General features: G+C 43.1%; 1 long non-coding RNA gene across 2 annotated transcripts in view; it reads left to right on the top strand.

Annotated features, from left to right (window-relative positions):
• The first annotated feature begins 410 nt into the window (after nt 1-410).
• The window catches only part of LOC140425292 (uncharacterized), a 46311-nt gene continuing 21849 nt past the window's right edge, over nt 411-24872 (top strand). Inside the window, exons 1-4 of one of the 2 annotated variants that reach the window (XR_011947812.1) lie at nt 411-514; nt 1379-1594; nt 10082-10228; nt 13107-13245. This is a non-coding gene — a long non-coding RNA (uncharacterized lncRNA). Of the gene's footprint in view, nt 515-1378; nt 1595-8210; nt 9117-10081; nt 10229-13106; nt 13246-24872 lie in introns of those variants that run through there. The other variant, XR_011947813.1, reaches the window with a different exon arrangement.

Raw genomic sequence — 24872 nt, 5'->3', positions numbered from 1 at the left:
CTCTTTCCTGTTTATCTCTTACTTTCTCTCGCCTCCTATTCCTGCACCTTTTCTATATTTCTTACAGGATTCTCACACTGGAATCCTACAGACGCTTGAGAAAAAGCTGCACGGCGTTCCTTTCAGCTTATTTTCGAAATTGGAAGTGATACCAACCTTGGTGATTTAGGAGCCATTGGTTCTGTGCTGCTACAGGCCATCGTTACTGAAGCAGGGACTCTGAATGTGGAATATAATAAACATTCTCCTCCGTGGCATGAAATAATGAGGAGAACACGTCTCCCTGCCGTACCCAGAAATTCCATTACCACCCCCCCCCCCCCCACCCCACACACACTTTTCGGAAATCCACCCAGAGTATTCAGCGTCTTCTGGGATTCTAATTCTGTAAAGATATCGAGGTACCTTCACAACGTGAACCGCTTGAGGAAATGATGAGAAGCCGGATCGGGAATATTGTTACTTTCGTTCTCTCAATGTACCTTTAATGATCACTCCCTTAATTCCATGAGCGGTGAGTATCCTTGCAGTTTATACATCAGTGATGATTATGTGATAGCATCACTGGTATCCGAGTGTATCTGTCACTGACTGACAATGCATCCTCGTGTGATTATTAGCTGGTTGAACTCCTTATGAGAATCTAATATAGTTGGTGTGGCTTGAATTTCCCCCTGTATTATAAACATATTAGAAGTTGTTTTGGTGATTCAATATTTTGAAGGCGAGCATTTCTTTTCACATCTCCCACGTTAATCGTTAAAATCGCATCCGCAATGTTAATCTCACAAAACACAGCGAGGAGGCTTTACATTGAAATATGTACCCCCCCCCCCCTCCACCCGCCCAATGACCGGATTAAATACAGGGGGGGGGGGGGAAGAAAGCGATCGCCGGCTGTGTTGTTTTGGATTACACTCAATTTGAAATACATTATTTGAGCCTCCGTCTTACACAGCATCGCATATAATTCCCCTTTCTTGAATTGAGAACATTGCCCCTCCCCCAACAAAACACATGTTAAATTGAAACAAACATTCGGCGACATACTTAAGTGCTGATAGAACCTCTAGGGCCTTCCACTTCCCAGCAAGTCTTGTGCGATGGTTATGTATGCTTTACAAATACAAACAGTTACATATTTAAACGGCCACATTTCGGGTTATACCACAAAATGGCAGCAACCAAATGGGCAGCTCTTTTACATACGGGTTAGACACGGCTAAAGGCCAAGGTCAAGTTGAAAGTTGCTGTCTAGCCAATGTGAGTGCTGTCATTCACGCGTTGACGACCCTGTCTGAATTCTTATAAAGGCAAGCCGTGAGAATTGACTTTTTCATTGCCGTTTTGTTTGTTTTCTTTTGTTTTCCACTCACAGCCCTGCAAATGAAAAAAAAAAGGTTCCACTGACCATACCGTCCTCATTTCCAGGCTGTTTCTGCATGGCTGGCAAAAGGATGTGAAATGGATGCAGTCGTTTTCGGATACATTGCAAATTATATAGTATTGCATCCGGTTTAAATGCACTGTTTACAAAACCTCTTGTTTTGAGCTGACTGTTTGCACGGGAGGCCCGTCAATATCACTGGAAAAGGTAAGGTATTCTATAGAGGATCATATTACGCTAAAGTACTGAGGGGCGTGATGTGATGCAAAGTGTTACCTCCAAGAATTGGTTTCAAACTATGTACAGATCAGGACATCACCAATAAGGAGTTTCTGTCCAGCGAGGTACTGTACGCTACAATTCCGGATGTGCTCATGAACTGCAGGACGATAGTACAAATAAATGTTTTTTTTAAATAACTACTCTCTGCTATTTCGTTCAATAAGGTCCTTGTGAATGCTTAGAAATGTATTACAGACTACCCATGCTGAAACACTCGACTATTCTAGTGATTGTTCTGTCAGGCTACAATGGCGGATAAATATCGCCTAGGTGCGCTTTATGTGCGCCTGGAGTCAAAACGGTGGCTGGGGTAAAACTGCAACTACATTGAGTGGACAGATACACGGTTGTACAGGCAAGCTGACAATTTGATGCGACCTAAAACATGTCTAGAGTTACTATTCAGTAAAATGGAATTCGCACTTTGGAATTTTCTTTGCATCAACTAGGGTGGGTTAAAATGTATTGGCTTTTGGGATCACCGAGATTTTAATTTGTCATTTCCACCTAATGTAAATATTTACGTGATCCAGGAGACTTGTGTATCTAAATTCTTCAGCATGAGTGAAGGTTTCCATGTTAATCCAATGGAACATCTCTGAATATTTTATCAATCGTGTTTCATTGGAATAATAGTTTAAAAAGATTCAACATTAAGTTGTCATCAAATAACATAGAAATGACCCATTAAGCGTATAACTGTTCAAACTCTAACTTTTCCAACATTAGGGTCCAAGGGTAGGGTCCAAGGGCACCCTACAATTAAAATGTTTTGCGTTCTTTTTTCTGTGGGCGGTATATGATAGGTTTAGACTATAGTGCCGAAGAACTAAATTGTCTTCAGTCTATGTGTTAGTTTGACATCAGAACACTTCCAGAACACTTTGTGGCAATGTTGTTTATTTTAATATTGCGCTTGTTTTCAAATTTGCTTATTAGTTTTACGTGATTGCCAACTTAATACATTTGAAAAGGAAATTACATACACATACTTCTAGAAATGTGCGAAAGCAGATCATGTTATCATGCATTCAATATTTCCATTATTTGTTCCCTTCATTTGTCAATTAATATTTGCCAATAATATGCAACGATTTAACGACTAATTTAATCAATAATTTGATGGGTGTTGTTTCGATTTCTGATTTTCTATCACACGAGCAATATTATCGTCACACCACATTCCAATATCGGCTGTCCTTCACTCACCGCTGCTTCCAATACCTCAAACCTTGGGTACTGCAAGTTAAAAATGTAAAGGCATTTCTGAAACAAAACCAGCAAGGAGATATTTATCCTTGCGATGCTCTATTGCAGATTTATTTTTTATATTCGAATAATTTCTAGGCTATGACCAAATTGATCACAATAAAGTATTACTCTATTGCAATGATCATTTTGCTAAAATAATCAGATGAGAGCATTTCACTGTAAGTTTTACCAGTCGTATATGGAATGTTTATACCGTTATTAGGTCAACTCGGGCACCTCCACACTTCATTTTACCCGACCAAGCATTCCATTTCACTTTCCAGAAATATTTCGAAATTCTATCCTGGAGTTTGACTGAGAGCTATCAAAATGATTAATCAACCTCGCTTTCCACGAGCTACTTAACTTACAATATCATAACATGCATATCTGTAAAGATATTTACACTACTGAAAAAATATGTGTTTTTTTCTCTTAACTCTGGCACATGTCGAGAATATACAGCCACCATTGTGAAAGCTGCCTCCTCAACTGCACCATTGAGCAACTGCGTAAGACACTCTGTAGGTGTATCCTACATCCTTGAGGAACGTGTACTTTTAAGAAGTGGATTTGGTCTGTCAATATTTCATACATGTCTATATCACTTAGAGTTTCAAGCCGTTTCAGAATGCAGCGATATTACAAATACTCTGCATATATATATTGTTCCCTTCATTGGTCAATGGTACAAATCCACAGACAACATATTAGAAGACGAATAAACTTAGTTTTTCACATTTACTGATGACAACCCATCATCCGAATAAAATAGTGTATATTCTTATTATCAAGTATAAATAAGAACAATGTACAGTACTTGGATTATAATAAGTGACAGCATTGAATTGTTGGTACGCATCTAACTAGGTTCTTTACTTTGACGTGAGCTGCTTACACTTTCGATCCCACTACCTTTATTATACACGGTATTATGCCATTGCAAAGGAAAATGCATGAAGTCAAGTGCATTGTAACAATTGTCAATGAAACTGTTGCGATATACATATCACTGACAAATTGAAAAGATAATGAGATTATGAGTGAGGTTTTTGGAAAAGATGAGAAAAATCAGTCACGTTTTACCAAAACTGTTCCAATATATTCCAACAAAGATCAACTGACGCCATGTTCAGACCAAAAGACTTGAAACATACAATAAACTTGCAGCCCTGCAAATGTAAGATTCAATTCAAAATTTACCTCATTTAAAATGTTGAGAACCAATAGATATCTTTGCAGATAACACCGTTAGATTCAAAAGACTGTTTATATCGTTCCGGCTTCAAAGCGAACTACATGGTCAATTCCTCTTGATGGTACCATTTGTAAACATTTATCGGAAATATTTACAAATATAGACATTTTAATTATAAAGGTCCGGTTTAGCACAACTAAATCATTTATTCCAGCTTGCTGGCGACGGATGAGCCTTATTGTTCTTGATACTGATCTTGAAACCAGATTTTTTTGCCATCCAAAGAAACTGTTGCCGGAGTGGACTCCCAGTACGCATCTGCGCCCGTCTGGAACATTTTGTTTTCATTTTGAATATCCTAGCCTTTACCTGTTGTTCTGCCAGTACCAGGTCGCAACAGTTTTTTGTGCGGTTGTCGTATTTCAAGCCTCAGTCAGCAGGTTTCCTCGAAAGCCCTGGAAAGAGTTGTGCAGTTTGCTATGATGGATTATTTTCTTCCCCTGTGTGGACTGTGCTCGTGGGTGGGCAGACCAGGGCGACAGAACACTTGGGCTATAAACTAATAATATCGCATTATTCGATTCGACTATTTTCATTATTATGTTTATTATTTATTATATACGGCCTTGCAATATACGAAGAAAACGTTGATTGCTTTAACTAAATGTATTTAAAGTTGCATAGTGATATTACCTAGATTATAACAACCCAAAGCCGTTAAGTATGCACAGTGAATACATATAAAAAATTTCCAGTACACATATGAATGCGCAGATGTCAGTTTTGAGGCAACTTGAATTTACGATCTAAAACCACGAACATTCTGTAAACAATTGCCACCTAAGACTCTATATATGGTTTTAAATTAATGTAAAACCCTTCAAGTCTACAGCAATAAACGCACGCAAGAAGATGCAATCAAAATTATACGAAATTATATAAGTGCCCCTTTTAATCAACAAACGCCAATGTTCATAATTTGTGGGTGTACGCTATTATTAGATCTGGAAATATACACACATCAATGCCGAACAGAAAACAAGAAAACAGCACATTGCTGCACTGTTATAACTAGTGCCCACACTGCATGAAAACAACCTTTGTTACATTTACCAAGTTAAATGTCAAATCTAAACACCAAAGTCAATTTATTGTAACCCATTGTACATGCTTGTAATTGCGAGACGTGAAATTAATTTCACAATCTTTAACAAGACGCATCATTTATTCGTTCTCCTTTAACGGCACATGATTGGCAAAGGCATCATTTTGTGTCACACTCTGCAACTCTCTATCCCTACTATGTACCAAATGCTAATTAATATATTAATATTAGATAATAACTACATTCTTTACAAATATTGTTTCCTGTGGGTGCCTTTTTGCACAGGACGACGATGAGCTAGGTGGAAGAACTTCAAATCAAGTTGTCTTGTCCTATTTAGTGTTTATTGTTTTGCATTTTCATCCATAACATTTGATTCCTTGCTATTGATGCACATGCGAGCGCAAGCTATTAGCTGAAAGGTTTTAGAACAAATACAGGTGCATATATATTCCCCACCATCTTTCTATTTTGTGCTGTTGAATATACTTTAATGAAACTATACATTCCGCCTTAATAAATCATTAATCCTTGGGGGGTGGGGCGGAGAACATTTTGTATATATTCAATAAATGGGCGATTTTATATACACGAATACTATTCCTTTCAAATCAATTCACCGGGTGCTTGGGAACAATTTACACGATGACACGGAATATTTAAACAAACTATCTCCTCTGCGACTGGCTTCGGCTTTCTGTATAAACATATCGAAACAAACATCTGCACATTTTCGTTCACAACTGCCTCTGAAAGTCTTCAGTGACTTTTATACGTTTCAGTGATAAAGGTGGGATAAAGGGATGATCGTTTGGTTTTCTCTGTCTTCGGGCCTGCAAGTAAGATGTTTCTCGCCCAGTAACAAACATCTCATCACCCACCCAGCGAATTGTTTAAAAATTATGTCATACATTAAGTCGTAAAGTGATAATCTGTTCATATTGTTTTGGGCACTTGAGTGGGGGATCGTATCAACATAAAGTTTTACTGTCGCTTTTAGATTGAAACGTTTCTTTTTGTCAATTTATGATGCCTAAATGCAACACTCTGTCAACATTATGCCACACACGATCTTAATCGTGGACTGGGTTCTCCGTTGCTTCGTGGAGGCAGAGTGAGGCTGCAATGTTCAGCAGATTGAAATTAAGTGCTCCACACCGAACATTAACTTAGGTTCGACATGTGCAGTAAGTTGCATCAGGCAGCATAGGACATACTTTAAAATTAACATAAATTATATGTGTTATTATGCAGAGGGGAAATGAGGCTGTTACATGGCGCAAAACTATTGCATAGTTTTTCCTGGTCCTTTTATGCATGTGGAATAATTTTCGGAATCGTTTTGCAATAATAACCTGGCCTGTGTACATTTCAGCAAAATGTCACCAGTCATTTTGTTTTGTCGTTTTAGTTCATTATCTCTTTGTCGAATCTTCCTTAACCGAATAATGTTTTGATTGTTAGAAATTGATCAGAAATTAATCCTAGTCACTGGTTCTGCCCAGCCCCGAGCAAGGGCTCGGAGTAAGTATTAATTACTCATTCGCTCCGAGTAAAGAATGAATAATGGTAACGGATTATCTCCAGGTCTGGTTCATTAGTATCAGTCTTAGTTTGACCAGCGAGATTAGAGGGTCATGGGAACCTATAGCTTCCTGATAAGCACGGGTGACCCCTGCATGTTCAGCCCAGACCCTGCTCGGCTAAGAAACTTTCCTGAAGCGCTCAGATGCCGCCAGTAGCAGGCACCCCACAATAAGGAGACTGTAGAAAACTGGATCGCAGCCGGGAGGTTACTGCCAAACACGAAACGCACACGGAAAAGGATCGTGTCTGACTCTGTGCAGAAGGAGCTAAAGTAATGTACATAGATTTCACATCACCAGGCGAGATCATTTCTATATTTCCCCTTGTAGTAGCGCAGGTTTCCCACTAGATGTCTGCAGAGTTACTTGAAGATATTACAAGAATCCTTCCTGAATTTAGAGTTTGTCTCCAAAGATTGCAGTCACGGTGCGGGGTACAACATTCGGATGTGTCTCGGTAACCGGTAGCTGTGTACAGAACTCAATCTTTTACCATGCTACCAAAAGCAACCATTCTGGTCACTGGTTAAATATCCTGCACCCAAGCAAATGGATGATTGTATTACAAAGTACATGTTTAAATAGCAAGGCATAACCGCCGCCGGAGGTTAATCTTTAATCTGTTCGAGTCAGGGACACTGAGGCGGCAACCGCATTTACATTGCCAGATGCAAAGTGTGAGCCGAGATCAGACTTGTTAATTTGCATGGAAGTCCAGACGCACGTTTACCTTTGAACAGAACGGCGCAGTTTGCACAAGGGTAGAAACGTCTGTGTTGGAGCTGAGTATATGAAATATGGCTGGACAAGTGGATCTGCTCCAGCTAATTTAACACAGAGACATGGGAGGTTTGAGGTTTATTGGCCGCTACAATGGGCAATGTACCTAGGCTTTCTTCAAAGACACCTACATTAGACTTTTGAACAAATATTTAGTCTCGAAGTAATAAAATGCTTAGTGCCGAATAAATGCAGTGTCCTTGGTGCCCTGGTCTAGTTTGAACGTGCTAAAGCAGTTATCCTCTTCCCTTCCTCCACTTTTTATTAACATTGTTCTGTGCTCAGTGTCCATTTACTCAGAGCCTTTCAGTAACATGTTTACTTTGTGAGCCTCGCGCTACTCTACTTCCGACGGAAAAATTAATAACACGGCTTTTAAATTTCTATCCATTAAATTGAAGACAGAAAGCGCAGCCATTGCCCGCTGTATGTGACGACAACATGGTTTAATTTAGGCTTCATTTCAATCCATTTTTTCGTAAAGTAAATTATTGCCGAGTTCCTCAAAGAACAACACCAAGTTAATCAATAATTCACTCAACCAATAAACAGAGCGTGTTTTTGTCGAAATAACTCGTGATTTGCATTTCAAGCTTTGGAAATTTTGGCACAAACTGAAAGTTTCTTTTGTCGAAATTTATGTAACACCTTGAAGCTGGTTCGCGGACTGTTTTTTTAAGCGTCCTAATATTTCTGGATCCGAGGGATCCAGTATGTACAAACTAAAGGGTTTTGGCCTATATCCTGCAGTATGTGGCGGGGAGAAGCGGCAGAACAATTCCCAGTGAAGTGGAACATGGAGCAGCATTAGCTGGGCAGCGTTCAGATTTGGTTGCTGTTTGTTTCTGATTGCTTTGGGCCATTTTGCAAAAGGCCCACCTTCGCCACGTTTTTGATAGGCTTCCGGGGAATGTGTTGCCTCTTGGAAATTCGAAACAAATCGGTTAAAACATGGGAGCAAGGGCAAACACACCCGCAGCTGATCGGCTGTAAAGCATTCGACTATCTCGGTTTTATTGCCAGTAAGAGTGTTATGAACAATCAAGAGCAAAGAACAAGATGCTGAGAATATTGATCCTTTCATCATTGGTGGCGTTTCTCACAGTCAACAGTGGGGCAGAAAATTCCACATCCCAGGAATATTTGGTCGTTTCTCGCGTGTTCCCAAGCCCATGTCGCCACTGCTCACAAGTTAATTGCAACAGTTTATGCTCTGGTTACAGAGTGATTATTTCAAAATATTTATTTTAATGGCCTATATGTTGCGTTCACATTTCCGAGAATTTACTAATCCCATCATTTCATGTAACGCTCGTAAAATCTTTAAACGAATGGAATTTGCAGTTCAAACGTGTGGTTACTTCCACATTGCCATGCACCCCAGGAAGTCAAAAATCTCCCGAGTGACTGTGTTACCATTACAGACTATAAAAATGCACTATAAGCTATGAATCATTGTTGAGATTAATGTCAGCATATAGCGTAAATGAAGGAGGACCATTTCAGCTCAGTATTTGATCATTGTAGGTAAGTTAGTGTAACATTCTGTACATTCAATACCAATAAATGGCGTTATCCTTCAGTGCCCCGTAGAAATCTTATATCAATTCCATTCGTATTAAGCAAAAAAAAATTCCACTGTTTAGAAATCTCCCCTATGTAATAAACGTAATGCTTTTGTGAAAATGCTATCGGGTGAAACACAAGCCCCCTGCCCCATAACAAGTACAGTGATTTTGACGGTAAGTTACGGGTTGTTCTTCAACGTTTATTTTTTTTACAACGCAATTCTAACGTGCAGATTTTGCGAGGCAGACGAATTTGGATACATCTGTGGGCTTTAATTTGTTTAGAAGGAGATGAAAACCATTTTTGAAAATATGCCCTATTCCTTAATTGCAGATAACTTTTTGCACTTCAATAATTCACTCGCTCATCGTTTCCGGGAATTATAATATTTATTTTTGAGAAGAAACTCGTGTTTTTTTTGTTTCGACCACCTCTGAAATTGCAGCGCGCCTCAAAATGGTCGACAAGCAACTCAGAACCCACCTTTCGATTGTTCACAACCTCCTGAAATTCTAATCGATTTTCTGAGAAGTTCATTTAAATGGCCTCTATGCAATTCAGCGTGGCTCTTAAGGAAACAATCTGGGACGTGTTTTCTACGCTGTAGTCTTCGTTAGCATAATATGTTACCTGAATTACTTTAATATCATTATCATGGACATTTCCACTGCTCTTGCAGTCTTAACAGGCATGGCGCACTTTACAACACTAATTTAACATTGATTAAATAGTCGGCATGCGTAAATTATTCGTTTCAATCATAATCATGGCAGCACCTATATATATGTATAAAATATTTTTAATAGCGATGGGAATACTGTAAACGCCACTGCTAAGAGCAGTTTAATTGGCACGAGGAAAACATGTAATTTGTCTAAACCTGTAGGTTTTGCCAATTGGGTATTTTTTCTATTATTGTTCAGTACTGCAGATCAACAGTAGGGGGAGCACGAAGACAGCGAGTGATACCGGGGCTGCCAGCGAACATGAAGCACAGAAGTGGAGAGAGAGTCTTGGTAGTTTCCTTGAATCGATGCCGCCAAGCTAACGTGTGCTTGCTTCGCTCTCAGGTCTACGATAGCACGTTCAGAGGTCTTGTTCAGCCTTGAAAGAATTGCGTAAACACTTGATCTTTTAAGTCACCCATTCAGGATTATTTCAAGGGGGGGTTCAATGCTCACAGCCCATTGCCATTCGATATGCAGGATATTATAATTGCAGCATTTGTTATTGTTTATAATTTCCATGTTTACGCGTTCTGCGTTTTGCTGTGATGCACAGCGTGCAAAGTGATAGATAAATAATATAATAGATAGCCGTGTATAATATACTTAGCAATATATTGTCATTTCTTTTTTCAAATGATTGGCAAATGATTTTTGGTAACGGATATACGCACTTCTTTCAATTACAATGATCATTTCGTGATGGTGGAATTTCAAAAGACACCAAACGCGGCTTTTAATCGTACCCATTGCACTGTTTATCTGTCAGCAGCTGGTACAACAGGGAACTAATTAAGCGTGTACAATTAGTATCGATCCAGAGGGAGGACAGTCAATACCGAGCCAAACTTCTGGATTAGATACTGATAGAGTGTCAGGGGAGCGGGAAACTGGTTCTCAGCCAATCTCAGACGCAGCCAATGTAAGAGGGCCAGATAGGGGGAAACTCAGCCAATGTCAAACACGGATGTAGCAACAACTTGCTTTTATGTAACACTTTTAACCAGGGAAAAGGTTCCAAGTTGCTTCACAGAAGAGCTATCGGATCAATATTAACACAGAGACAAAGAAAGACATGTCACCAAAGGCTGGGTGACAGAGGTAGTTTTATGGTCCGTTAAAGAGGTCGGAGAGGTGGAAATATAGAGAGGTTTGGTAAGGGAATTTCAGAACTTGGGGTCTAGACCGCTGCAGGCAGAGCCATCAATAGTGAGGCAAAGAAAGTTAGGGGTGCACAGAAATTTAGACTTGGAGGGACGCAGAGTCCTCACACGGTGTAGGGCTGAAGGTTACAGAGATAAGGACAGGCGAGGCTACAGATGGATATGAACACAGGGATGATCATTTCAAACTTGGAGTCATTGCTGAATCAATATGGACCAACGGAGGGACGGTGAATGAATGGGCCGCGGGAACCATTGGGCAGATGCATTTTCCATTTGAAATAAGACTATTGTTAAGATTGTAGTGCATACATACACTCCGTCTGATATGTGTGGCAATGCGACGCCCTGAATTGTCTTGTACAATACCTGCAATGTACGAAGTCTTACAACACCAGGTTAAAGTCCAACAGGTTTGTTTCGATGTCACTAGCTTTCGGAGCGCTGCTCCTTCCTCAGGTGAATCCTCAGGTGAAGGAGCAGCACTCCGAAAGCTAGTGACATCGAAACAAACCTGTTGGACTTTAACCTGGTGTTGTAAGACATCTTACTGTGCTCACCCCAGTCCACGCAGGCATGGGGAGAACGGCAGCACGGTAGCATTGTGGATAGCACAATTGCTTCACAGCTCCAGGGTCCCAGGTTCGATTCCGGCTTGGGTCACTGTCTGTGCGGAGCCAGTTGGCAATTTATCACGGCCATTCCACCTAACCTGCACGTCTTTGGACTGTGGGAGGAAACCGGAGCATCCGGAGGAAACCCACGCAGACACGGGGAGAACGTGCAGACTCCGCACAGACAGTGACCCAGCGGGGAATCGAACCTGGGACCCTAGCGCTGTGAAGCCACAGTGCTAATCACTTGTGCAACCGTGCTGCCCGGAAATCCTCCATCTTGATGTCCAAGCAATCTCACACACTAGTCCGTGAAAGAGTATCAGGGAGCTAGCTAATGACCCACCGATATCATATATCACACAACAGAAACCAGAGGAGTATCTAGAAGTGTGTAGAGGCTCCAATTCTAATCCCTGGATAAGGGCATATACACAATTTTGAAATTGAAGCCATATAATTAACACTCAGTTATTCCTGGACCCTAGACATTGGCAGATTATACTGGACTACAGAGTTAATTGGCATCTAATGTAAAGCACATAACGACAGGTAATAAGTGACAAAAGAGCCGATGCTCATTTACCAGAAATAAGCAAAGAATCAGATGCTTAAGAAACAGTTAATGCTGTACATTGTCCATCTTTAGAATATCAAAAGGTCAAATAGCTAATATCTAGCAAATCAAATACATTATTCGAACGGGAAAGATCAGGCACCAGTCGTTCCAATACACAGCAAATTTCATGGACAGGACACTAGAAGAGCGTTTGAAATCTAAGACCCGTCCAATTGCATAAAATCAAGAGTAGCAAATATGATAAAAGCAAATTACGAAACAAAAACAGAAAATGCTGGACAATCTCAGCAGGGGTCTGACAGCATCGGTGGAGAGAGAAGGGAGCTCACTTTTCGAGTCTGGACCATCCAGACTGGAAACAGTAGCTCTCTTCTCTCTCCACAGATGCTGTCAGACCTGCTGAGATTGTCCAGTTTTTCTGTTTTTGTGTGAAATTTATACTGTTGGAAGTAAACTACGGAGCTTAAGGCCCACCTGGCGAATTCAATACATATGTGACAAGGGAAAGTTACTGGCAAACATATTCCAGAAGATAGAGAAGGACAGCAAAGCAAATTGGGAGAAATAGGTGGCTATCTAGAATGCAAACCATGCGTATGGCGGGAACACACATTTTTGGTAAATTTAGTGTTTTGTTAAAGTGTATGTGTGTGAGCGGGGGCGGGGTTGATAGAGCTATTGAATGGACTCCAAGGGGAATCCCCCAAGTGACATTGTTTGAGTGCATCTTCATATCTTTCCAGTGATACTCTGATGTCCACCTCAGCAGACCTTGGTTTAAAGTCTTATTCAAAAGATGCTACACGTGGCAATGCAGAACGTACACTGAATATACTGAAGTGATTATTTGCTCAAATTCATACCAGGTATCGAACCCACAATCTTCTAACTCCTGGAGGAAAAGAGCAGCTGATTTGAGATTGGAAAATGAACAAAGGGATTTCAGAGCTCCGCCATCTTTGCACACTCCTGGCAGGGAACAACATCCACAGGGAGTGCGCTGCGGTAAGTTTTCCGCACAGAGCCTGTGGTTTTCCATTCATTCATTTTAATAGATGAAAAATCACGGGCTGTGCACCTACAATTTCCTGCAAAGTGCTTCCTGTGACTGCTGCTTCCTGCTGGGATGCGGATTCTGCCCTTTAGGGTACAGGTACAGAAGTCATTAAAAATGAGCTCGCAGGTGCAAAGAGAAGCATTTCAATTTTCAAAGAATGCTGGACCTCACAACGAAAGGTGTCAAATTTAAATGGAGGAAAGTTGTAAAGAGCCATTGAGACCTGATTCTAAATATTTTGCTCCGTTTGTTTGCACTTTCTATAAATTACAAATACTTTGTTCATGCCCCGTTGTCTCTACTGTTGCTCTTCTTGAACTAATGACTATTATTGTTATTCTTGTAATTGCTGCCACTTTCATCTTGTGCTTTTTTGGCCAAGATATTCCTTGGATCACAAAGGGAGAAAAACGACCTATTCACCTTCAGAATGTGAGACTTGCCTTGCTTGAGGTGAGGAAAGCTCTGATTGTCATTTCCCCTTCTTTCATTATATCATGAACATTTTGCACCTTCATAAATATGTAACTCTTCAAAACTGGATTTAATCAAATTTGAAAAATGAGCAATGCTCTCCTGTTTCATTAAAAAACCCTCAAGTTGCTTCTCAAGATTGGCTGATATAGTCAAGGATAAGGATGAGATATTCTCAACGAAAATGTTAATTGGAGCAATAGGTGGGATCCAATCAATTTATGGTCTGCAAGGAATTGTGAGAGTCCCTTTCACAGACTCACTTAGGTTTGGAGCTGTACCCTGGGCATAACAGGAAAGAGTGACTATGACAAGTATTGTGTTTAACCAAGTTTATTGAATATTGAATAATGATCATAACAATAATATAACAATTATAATTGATCATCAGACTTCCCAGTACCGGTCAGCCTCCACATTGCTGGAGGAGGTGCTGAAGGCAGGGGGACTGGAGAAGGGGGTAGTGTCAGCAGTTTCCGGGGCTATTTTGGAAGAGGAGAAGGCACCACTGCAAGGGATCAAGGTAAAGTGGGAGGAAGAGTTGGGAGAGGGTATGGAGGAGGGGTTCATAGGTCATAGGTCATAGAATTTACAGTGCAGAAGGTTCTGGTCTGAGGTGCTCCGGAGGGTGAACGTCTCCACCTCGCGTGCGAGGTTGGGGCTGATACAGCTGAAGGTGGTGCATAGAGCACACCTTACAAGGACGAGGAAGAGCCGGCTCTTTGAGGGGGTAGAAGATGTGTGTGAACGTTGCGGGGGGGTGGGATCTGAAATCACATTCATATGTTTTGGTCCTGTCCAAAGCTGGAGGATTACTGGAAGGAGGTGTTTAGGGTAATCTCTAAAGTAGTGCACGTGAAACTGGACCCGGGTCCTCGGGAGGCCATATTCGGGCTGTTAGACCAGCCGGGATTGAAAACGGGAGTGGAAGCAGATGTTGCAGCCTTCGCCTCGTTGATCACCCAAAGGTGGATCCTGTTAGGGTGGAGATCAACCTCTCCACCCTGTGCGCTGACATGGCGGGGGGACCTGCTGGAATTCTTGACTCTTGAGAAGGCCAAATTTGAACTGAGGGGAGGGGTGGAGTGATTCTAAATTCATGGGCGTTATTCATTGTGCACTTTCAGGAATTGGATCACATCAAACATTAGGGGGGGGTTTGGAGACATGGGGGTAGGGGGACTGTATGTGTTAATGGTGACTATGCATGATTCCTGATTCCTTTTTGTCATTTGTTTATGTTAACATGTGGGCTAATGTTTGGGGGTTTGGTGGGAGGACGGGTTCGTTGTTATTGATATGGGGATTAACATTGCATTCGTTATGATTATTGTAGGGTGTAAATTTGGGAGAAAATGTGAAAAAGGAGAATACAAATATTTTTTAAAATAATTGATCGTAAGAAAATAAAAATAAATAAAAAGACTGAAAGCACAAACAATAGTCCCAAATAAATGTGTCCCATGACAGCTCCCCATATTGGTACATATATTACCATCTCCTTAGTACATACATTGCCATTGTTTGAATTGGTGATTCTGTGCTAGAATTCCCACTTGCCATACAGAAGGCCTGGTTTTGATTCCCAGCCAATGCAAGAAAATGGGCTATTTCTCCCAAAATGAGAAATGTTCCCATGACGGCGTAAAAATGGTGGCGTTTTACTCCCAAAGTTCTGAGAAAAAAGTTGAACTAATTCAATGCCATGCAGGGGGCTAACAGGGACACGGAATGAATCTCGCTGCTTTAGCTGCGGATAAACACTTCCAGTTCGGAGTCCGCGCATGCGCACGGTGGCAGCATCCAGCTGCTGCACCCCCGCCGTGCTCCATGGCGGACTCGGACCGCGGAGCCGCACCGTAAAAAGAGACGCCCCGATCGGCCGTGCGCCCGAGCCTCAACCCCCGCACGGCTAATCCCAGCCGCCTATAAGGCTACCCCTGGTCTCCGATTCACCGGCCCCCGACCAGGGTGGCCACGGACTGAGTCCGCAGCCACCATGCCAGCATCCCGACTGGCAATAGGTGGTTAGTTCCACGCCGTCAGGAACTTGGCCGGTTGGGAGCAGAGGATTGCTGGGCGGGCCTCTGGCAATGACCCCCCGGCGGCGCGGTGTACTCCGCGGTCATGCTGATTTTTGGGCCCTGGAGAATCGCCGAACTGGTGCCGGACTCGATAACTGTGCGAAAGTGGATTCTCCGCCCCCGCGCCAGCGGCGATTACGGCATGGGGCTGCGGAGAATCCAGCCCAACTTCTTTTGGGGGTCAGTTAGCTCAGTTGGCTGGATTGCTGGTTCGTAAGCAGAGCGACATCAACAGCGCAGGTTCAATTCCTGTACCAGCCAACTATTCAAGAATGTCCACCTTCTCAACCTCACAGCGCCAGGGACCTGGATTCAATTCTGGCCTTGGGGGACTGTCTGCGTGGAGTTTGCACATTCTCCCTGTCTCTGCTTCGGTTTCTTCACACTGTCCAAAGATGTGCAGGTTAGGTAAATTGGCCATAATCAATGTGCGAGTTACAGGGATAGGGCGGGGGAGTGGGCCTAGATAGAGTGTTCTTTCAGAGGGTCAGTGCAGATTGACTGAATGGCCTCCACCTGTACTGTAGGGATTCTGAGGTGTCGCAACCGTAAAGTTAAATCACCACCAGTCAGCTCTCTCACAACAAAGGAGAGCAGCCTATGCTCCTCGGGGACTTTAGTGGTGGACACTATGGTCAGTCACTCCATTCCTGGCCCCTCATCCCATCTTCAGTGGTGACTATTCCACTATGGCTGCAGGAGTGAGTCCTTGAAGCAACCTTCCGCTTAAGCAAATTTTTGGCTCCATTCCAGTCTTTCAAGGCCTGGTACAGTAGTATCCAAACCAAATGTCAATTCTTATCAAGCCTTCTCATAGGCACTGCAGTATCATGCAGGGTTTGCAATATCCAAGTTGTTTACCCATTTTCTGATCATAGAATCCCTAAAGTCCAGAAGGAGGCCATTCGGCCCATTGAGTCTGCACTGACACTTTGAATGTGCACTCTACCCATAGTCACTCACCCAACCACTGCTCCATAAACCCCTAACCCATAACCCAATCCCTGGACACTAAGGGGCAATTTAGCATGGCCAATCCACCTAACCCGTACATCTTTGGACTGTGGGTGGAACGCACCCGGAGGAAACCCATGCAGACACGGGGAGAATGTAAAAACTCCAAACAGACAGTGACCTAAGGCTGGAATTGAACCCATGTCCCTGGCACTGTGAAGCAGCAGTGCTAATCAGTGTGGCACCGTGTCGCCGTGTCTTCTCATCAGCCATCAATCAGGCTAGGTGCCCATCAATTAAACTTCACCTTCCAATGCTTCAGATGATCACCGCATATAAGGGTACCCATCGCCCTGGCCTGTACTTGAACAGCCATTGAATGCAGCAGAGAAATTACTTCCGATAAACAAAAGGCAAGTTATTTTAGTATTCCAGCCTCAAAAGTGGAAAACAAAGATGTAGTCCAAATAGCAGCTGTGCATGGCCAGTACGAAAAAAAAGATGTGTTCATGCTCCACATAACTTGATACCCCTCTTCATCTAACCCTAATAGTACACATTTTTATTCTTTACTTCTTCACGTGCTTATCCAAACATCCCTTTAAATGCACCTATGTTGTTTGCCTCAATGATTTCTTGTGGTAGCTTGTTGCACATTCTTACTACTCTTTGGGTAAATAATTGTTCCTCGGTTCATTACTGGAAACACATGGGCCATTTAGTTGGCAAGTTTGTGTTGGTGCATCTTGGCAGTTTCCTTAAATTGGGCAATTTGTTTCCCACATCTGTTCCCACACCCTGTGTGGAGTTTTTAATGGAGTTTTGAACCTGGTCTAACGGATGGTGTTGCAGTATTGTCTTTTGGATAAGCTGCCCCGGAAGGAGAAACACAAGGAGCCCCTCCTACATCCTCCTCATGCAACAGCAGTTCACAAACAAAGGGCTCAAGAACAATGGGCGGGATTCTTCGACCCCGCGCTGGGTCTGAGAATCGCAGGGGGGGGGGGGGGGGGGGGGGGCGGGGGGGCTCCGACGCCGGTCCCCCAATTCGCCGGCGTCCAGATTATCGGCGCCAATGGCGCCGGCACAGTCGGGGGCTTCTCAACGCGACCCCCCCCCCCCTACTGCGATTCTCCGTGCTTGACGGGCCGAATGCCTGGCGAGTTTGGCCGAGTCCTTCCGGCGCTGTTCTCGTGTGGTCCTGCCCCGCAGGACCTCGCCGGTCATGCTGTGGGGACCGTCCTGGTGTGGGGGAGGGGGGATCCGACTCTGGGGGGACCTCCACGTTGGCCTACCGATCGGCGGGCGTGCTTAACCCGGGGGGGGGGGCCTATATTCCTCCGCGCCAAGCATTTACGACGGCGTCGACACTGAGCCCCAGGACCGGAGAATCCCGCCCCATGTTGCTCCATCACTAAGTTAATGGTTAGGTTTCCTGATATTATTTTAATGAAAATGAAATGAAATGAAAATCGCTTATTGTCACGAGTAGGCTTCAATTAAGTTACTGTGAAAAGCCCCTAGTCGCCACATTCCGACGCCTGTTCGGGGAGGCTGGTACGGGAATTGTCAGTAATTGGAATGATGTCAGGCATGTTTATTCCTCAAATAATATTTGGAAATGTGTAAGTGTGTATTGAGAATTATTACAGCTCCTGGGTGGCATTGTAGCACAGTGGTTAGCACTGTTGCTTCACAGCTCCAGGGTCCCAGGTTCAATTCCCGGCTTGGGTCACTGTCTGTGCGGAGTCTGCATGTTATCCCTGTGTCTGCGAGGGTTTCCTCCGGGTGCTCCGGTTTCCTCTCGCAAGTCCCGAAATGTGTGCTGTTAGGTGAATTGGACATTCTGAATTCTCCCTCTGTGTACACAAACAAGCGCCAGAATATGGCGACTAGTGGATTTTCCCTGTAACCTCAGTGCAGTGTTAATGTAAGCCGACTTGTGACATTAAAGATTATTATAATGGGTCCTCTATCTTTATGTAGCTTCATCCCCTTAATTTCCCCATTATCCTTTCTCAGCAGCCATCAGACACATAACTACCTTCCTGTGAGTTCACAGCAGCAGGCCCAATATGAACCAGGAGGTCTCTTAAATCTTAAAATTCAACTGGCCTCTAAAGTTTGGTGGGCTCAGCCGTCAAAATCCAGACAGCTGTAAATCTGACTGCATAGGGCTCCTGCTGGGTTCAGACACACATCCAGAAATCTGTCCTATTGCATATATGATTGTGGAAGATATATTGATGAGGAAAAGAACCAAATACATTACAAGCCCAATTTTGCCAGTCTCAACACCACTGGCAGCAAGAGTGACTGGGAAAAATCAGCTTTGCGGTTTTGTGTGAGATTCTCAGTGTGCCTGATTTTCTGATGGGTGATTATGGGGAACTAGGAGCAAGCACACTGCTGAAATGCATAGGTCTCATTTAAATGTCTAAAATATTTAATTTGAATCCTATGTTAAATTGTACAAGTTGAGATGAAGCTCCATCCACAGAATTATCCCCCAAACTGAGCAAAGTGAGTTCTGAGGCATGTTGAGTACTTCTTCTTAATGATTTTTTTAAAAAAATGAAGATAACTTTTCAAGTACAAAAACTTTTTGGCTGGAGTCTCTTTCTTTTTCTTCATTAATCATTTGGCAAAGTTTACATTTTTTTTTTTTAGCGTTGCCAATCCACCTACCCTGCACATCTTTGATTTGTGGGGGTGAGACACACGCAGACACTGGGAGAATGTGCAAACTCCACATGGATAGTGACCTGGGGCTGGGATCGAACCGGATCCTCGGCACCATGAGGCAGCAGTGCTAACTGCTGCACCGCCATGCCGCCCTCATTTGGCAAAGGTTTTTGGTGTCCTTGCTGTTTCCTCTTTGCAGTTTTTAAATTTTCTGTACTATTCTTGTCACTGTTACAAAGAACAAACAAAGAACAAAGAAATGTACAGCACAGAAACAGGCCCTTCGGCCCTCCAAGCCCGTGCCGACCATACTGCCCGACTAAACTACAATCTTCTACACTTCCTGGGTCCGTATCCTTCTATTCCCATCCTATTCACATATTTGTCAAGATGCCCCTTAAATGTCCCTATCGTCCCTGCTTCCACTACCTCCTCCGGTAGCGAGTTCCAGGCACCCACTACCCTCTGCGTAAAAAACTTGCCTCGTACATCTACTCTAAACCTTGCCCCTCTCACCTTAAACCTATGCCCCCTAGTAATTGACCCCTCTACCCTGGGGAAAAGCCTCTGACTATCCACTCTGTCTATGCCCCTCATAATTTTGTATACCTCTATCAGGTCGCCCCTCAACCTTCTTCGTTCCAGTGAGAACAAACCGAGTTTATTCAATCGCTCTTCATAGCTTATGCCCTCCATACCAGGCAACATTCTGGTAAATCTCTTCTGCACCCTCTCTAAAGCCTCCACATCCTTCTGGTAGTGTGGCGACCAGAATTGAACACTATACTCCAAGTGTGGCCTAACTAAGGTTCCATACAGCTGCAACATGACTTGCCAATTCTTATACTCAATGCCCCGGCCAATGAAGGCAAGCATGCCGTATGCCTTCTTGACTACCTTCTCCACCTGTGTTGCCCCTTTCAATGACCTGTGGACCTGTACTCCTAGATCTCTTTGACTTTCAATACTCTTGAGGGTTCTACCATTCACTGTATATTCCCTACCTGCATTAGCCCTTCCAAAATGCATTACCTCACATTTGTCCGGATTAAACTCCATCTGCCATCTCTCCGCCCAAGTCTCCAGACAATCTAAATCCTGCTGTATCCTCAGACAGTCCTCATCGCTATCCGCAATTCCACCAACCTTTGTGTCGTCTGCAAACTTACTAATCAGACCAGTTACATTTTCCTCCAAATCATTTATATATACTACAAAGAGCAAAGGTCCCAGCACTGATCCCTGTGGAACACCACTGGTCACAGCCCTCCAATTAGAAAAGCATCCCTCCATTGCTACCCTCTGCCTTCTATGGCCTAGCCAGTTCTGTATCCACCTTGCCAGTTCACCCCTGATCCCGTGTGACTTCACCTTTTGTACTAGTCTACCATGAGGGACCTTGTCAAAGGCCTTACTGAAGTCCATATAGACAACATCTACTGCCCTACCTGCATCAATCATCTTAGTGACCTCCTCGAAAAACTCTATCAAGTTAGTGAGACACGACCTCCCCTTCACAAAACCGTGCTGCCTCTCACTAATACGTCCATTTGCTTCCAAATGGGAGTAGATCCTGTCTCGAAGAATTCTCTCCAGTAATTTCCCTACCACTGAAGTAAGGCTCACCGGCCTGTAGTTCCCGGGATTATCCTTGCTACCCTTCTTAAACAGAGGAACAACATTGGCTATTCTCCAGTCCTCCGGGACATCCCCTGAAGACAGCGAGGATCCAAAGATTTCTGTCAAGGCCTCAGCAATTTCCTCTCCAGCCTCCTTCAGTATTCTGGGGTAGATCCCATCAGGCCCTGGGGACTTATCTACCTTAATATTTTTTAAGACACCCAACACCTCGTCTTTTTGGATCACAATGTGACCCAGGCTATCTACACCCCCTTCTCCAGACTCAACATCTACCAATTCCTTCTCTTTGGTGAATACTGATGCAAAGTATTCATTTAGTACCTCGCCCATTTCCTCTGGCTCCACACATAGATTCCCTTGCCTATCCTTCAGTGGGCCAACTCTTTCCCTGGCTACCCTCTTGCTTTTTATGTACGTGTAAAAAGCCTTGGGATTTTCCTTAACCCTATTTGCCAATGACTTTTCATGACCCCTTCTAGCCCTCCTGACTCCTTGCTTAAGTTCCTTCCTACTTTCCTTATATGCCACACAGGCTTCGTCTGTTCCCAGCCTTTTAGCCCTGACAAATGCCTCATTTTTCTTTTTGACGAGGCCTACAATATCACTCGTCATCCAAGGTTCCCGAAAATTGCCGTATTTATCTTTCTTCCTCACAGGAACATGCCTGTCCTGTATTCCTTTCAACTGACACTTGAAAGCCTCCCACATGTCAGATGTTGATTTGCCCTCAAACATCCGCCCCCAATCTATGTTCTTCAGTTCCCGCCTAATATTGTTATAATTAGCCTTCCCCCAATTTAGCACATTCATCCTCGGACCACTCTTATCCTTGTCCACCAGTACTTTAAAACTTACTGAATTGTGGTCACTGTTGCCGAAATGCTCCCCTACTGAAACATCTACCACCTGGCCGGGCTCATTCCCAATACCAGGTCCAGTACCGCCCCTTCCCTAGTTGGACTGTTTACATATTGTTTTAAGAAGCCCTCCTGGATGCTCCTTACAAACTCCGCCCCGTCTAAGCCCCTGGCACTAAGTGAGTCCCAGTCAATATTGGGGAAGTTGAAGTCTCCCATCACCACAACCCTGTTGTTTTTACTCTTTTCCAAAATCTGTCTACCTATCTGCTCCTCTATCTCCTGCTGGCTGTTGGGAGGCCTGTAGTATACCCCCAACATTGTGACTGCACCCTTCTTATTCCTGATCTCTACCCATATAGCCTCACTGCCCTCTGAGGTGTCCTCTCGCAGTATAGCTGTGATATTCTCCCGAACAAGTAGCGCAACTCCGCCTCCCTTTTTACATCCCCCTCTATCCCGCCTGAAACATCTAAATCCTGGAACGTTTAGCTGCCAATCCTGCCCTTCCCTCAACCAGGTCTCTGTAATGGCAACGACATCATAGTTCCAAGTAGTAATCCAAGCTCTAAGTTCATCTGCCTTACCCGTAATGCTCCTTGCATTAAAACATATGCACTTCAGGCCACCAGACCCGCTGTGTTCAGCAACTTCTCCCCGTCTGCTCTGCCTCAGAGCCATACTGCCCCTATTCCCTAGTTCTCCCTCAATGCTCTCACCTTCTGACCTATTGCTCCCGTGCCCACCCCCCTGCCATACTAGTTTAAACCCTCCCGTGTGACAAACTTTTATATGAATACAAATAGCATCTAAAGAGCTAGGGAGGATGGGACAGACTATATCAATGGCAATATTTTGCACAACTGAACCACAGAACTTAAGGTGAACCACTGCAATTATGTTCCTGCCATAACTCTAGGACCTGAGTTTCTTAATCATATTATTGGTACCTGGACAAATTTGGAAAGACCTGACATCATTCCAGACTACAATGCCATTTTCTACAGCTTGACATATAGATGACCTCATGGTCTAGGATTGCTCTTCCAGTTGCTGTAAAGGGCACCATAGGATTAAGTTTCCAGGCCACCAATTGAGATATCTGCCATATAAGCCAGTCTGCAGTGCATTTCTCCATAAGTAAAACATGGTGATAGTGATTATGTTTTTGGACTAGTAATCCAGAGGCTTGGAAAATCATAGCTGTGAGTTCAAATCCTGCAGGAACTAGACAATATAAATTTGGTTATTTAAAAATTTATGACATGAAAAGCTGGTATTAGTAATGATGAGCAAATAACTATTTGTTTATTGTAAAAACCTACACAGTTCATTCATGTTCTATCGGGAAGGAAATCTACCTGGTCTGGCCTATATGTGGCTCCAGATCCACAGCAATTTGATTGACTGTTAGCTGCTCTGTGAAACAACAATAAACCAGTCAGGTATCTCCATGACAAACAGGGATGAGCTATAATTAATGGTCTTGCCAATGATACCTTCAAGGTATGAAGGAATCTATAAAAAGAATAACCACTTTTCCAGTGTAAAATACAATGACTGGAGAAGACAGAGTTTTGAAAAGAACCTGAATTTATATGTCACTTTTCATGACTGCAGGTCATGCCAAAGCAATTTACAGCAATGTAATACTTAGGAAGTATAGTTAGTGCTGGCGTAGAAAACATGTCATTTAATTTGTACACAGCATTGACCACAAACAGCCATGTGATAATAAGCAGACCATTTATTTCAGGAGTGGCTGAGGAATATTTATTGGCCAGGACACAGGGGGAATGTCACCTGCTCTTCTTTAAAAAAATGCCATGTGAACTCTATTCTCCATCTGAGAGGGGAGGCGGGGCTGAGGTTTCATCTCAACCTTGGCAGGATTCCCAAGTGCTCAAGGCATTAAATTAGAACTTGCATATTCATCGCAGCTCCTCATTTTCTACATGACAACTAAGGATTTACACTCAGTTGCCGCTGTGTTGGTATATGACCGCATGAAGTGCATCATGCAGATCGGTGGCAATTATGCAGGAAGCAATATAACACGTTCAATATGTGGCAAGTCACAGATCTAGCATTTTTGGAAGGACAATATACATTTGGGAATGGCTATGAGAAGACTAGGGCTAACCTCTAATTCCGTGGTAACTGCTTCACTGAGGGGGTGCTATCGAGAAGAGAACTTTGGGCTGGAAATCTAAGAATCTGTGGCTTTTTCTCAGTTGCCAATTTAACCCACTGGTAAGATATTGAGTACTCTGTGTAAAAGAACATTGCAGGAATGAAAGGGTGGGCATTCCAACTTAGGTTTATGCCATACTCGATGGATCTCACAGAAAATGTGTACATCAGTGAAGACGATACTTATTGTCACCCTCCCTGATATCAACAAATTTATTCTTGATTTCCAGACAGGTACGTAGGACCTGGATTACTGCCTTGACTCAGTCAGTGATTTTTCACCATGCAGCTTTCACTTTTGCTTTTACTGAAGCAGGGCCTTTAGTTCTAAATGTGAATCCTTTGATGCATTTTCGACGGAGCAAACTCCAACCCTGCCACATCAAAGGGAAAAATCTTGTCCAGATGTCGCCACTGCGCAGTTGTGTGCAATTAACTCATATTTCTGCCATTACTGCAAGTTATTCTTTCATGGTGAATTGGAATCCTTTAAGAGCTGCTACCTAGGTAGATTTTACACTCTGAAGCCAAGTCTACTAGCAGACAAGCTCTCGCTACCTGTGCTTTTGCCGATTCAAATTAGAAGATAATCCCATCATTAAATTGTGCACTAATGGACCAGCACAACTCTGTCTATCTTTGCAAAATCAGGGCTTCTGTTTAAACTTAATGTAGTACCACTGGCTC

Source organism: Scyliorhinus torazame, chromosome 6, assembly GCF_047496885.1.
Source record: "Scyliorhinus torazame isolate Kashiwa2021f chromosome 6, sScyTor2.1, whole genome shotgun sequence".
Lineage (NCBI taxonomy): Eukaryota > Metazoa > Chordata > Chondrichthyes > Carcharhiniformes > Scyliorhinidae > Scyliorhinus > Scyliorhinus torazame.
Note: the sequence above shows the minus strand (reverse complement) of the source record. Positions and strands in the feature narration are given on the sequence as shown.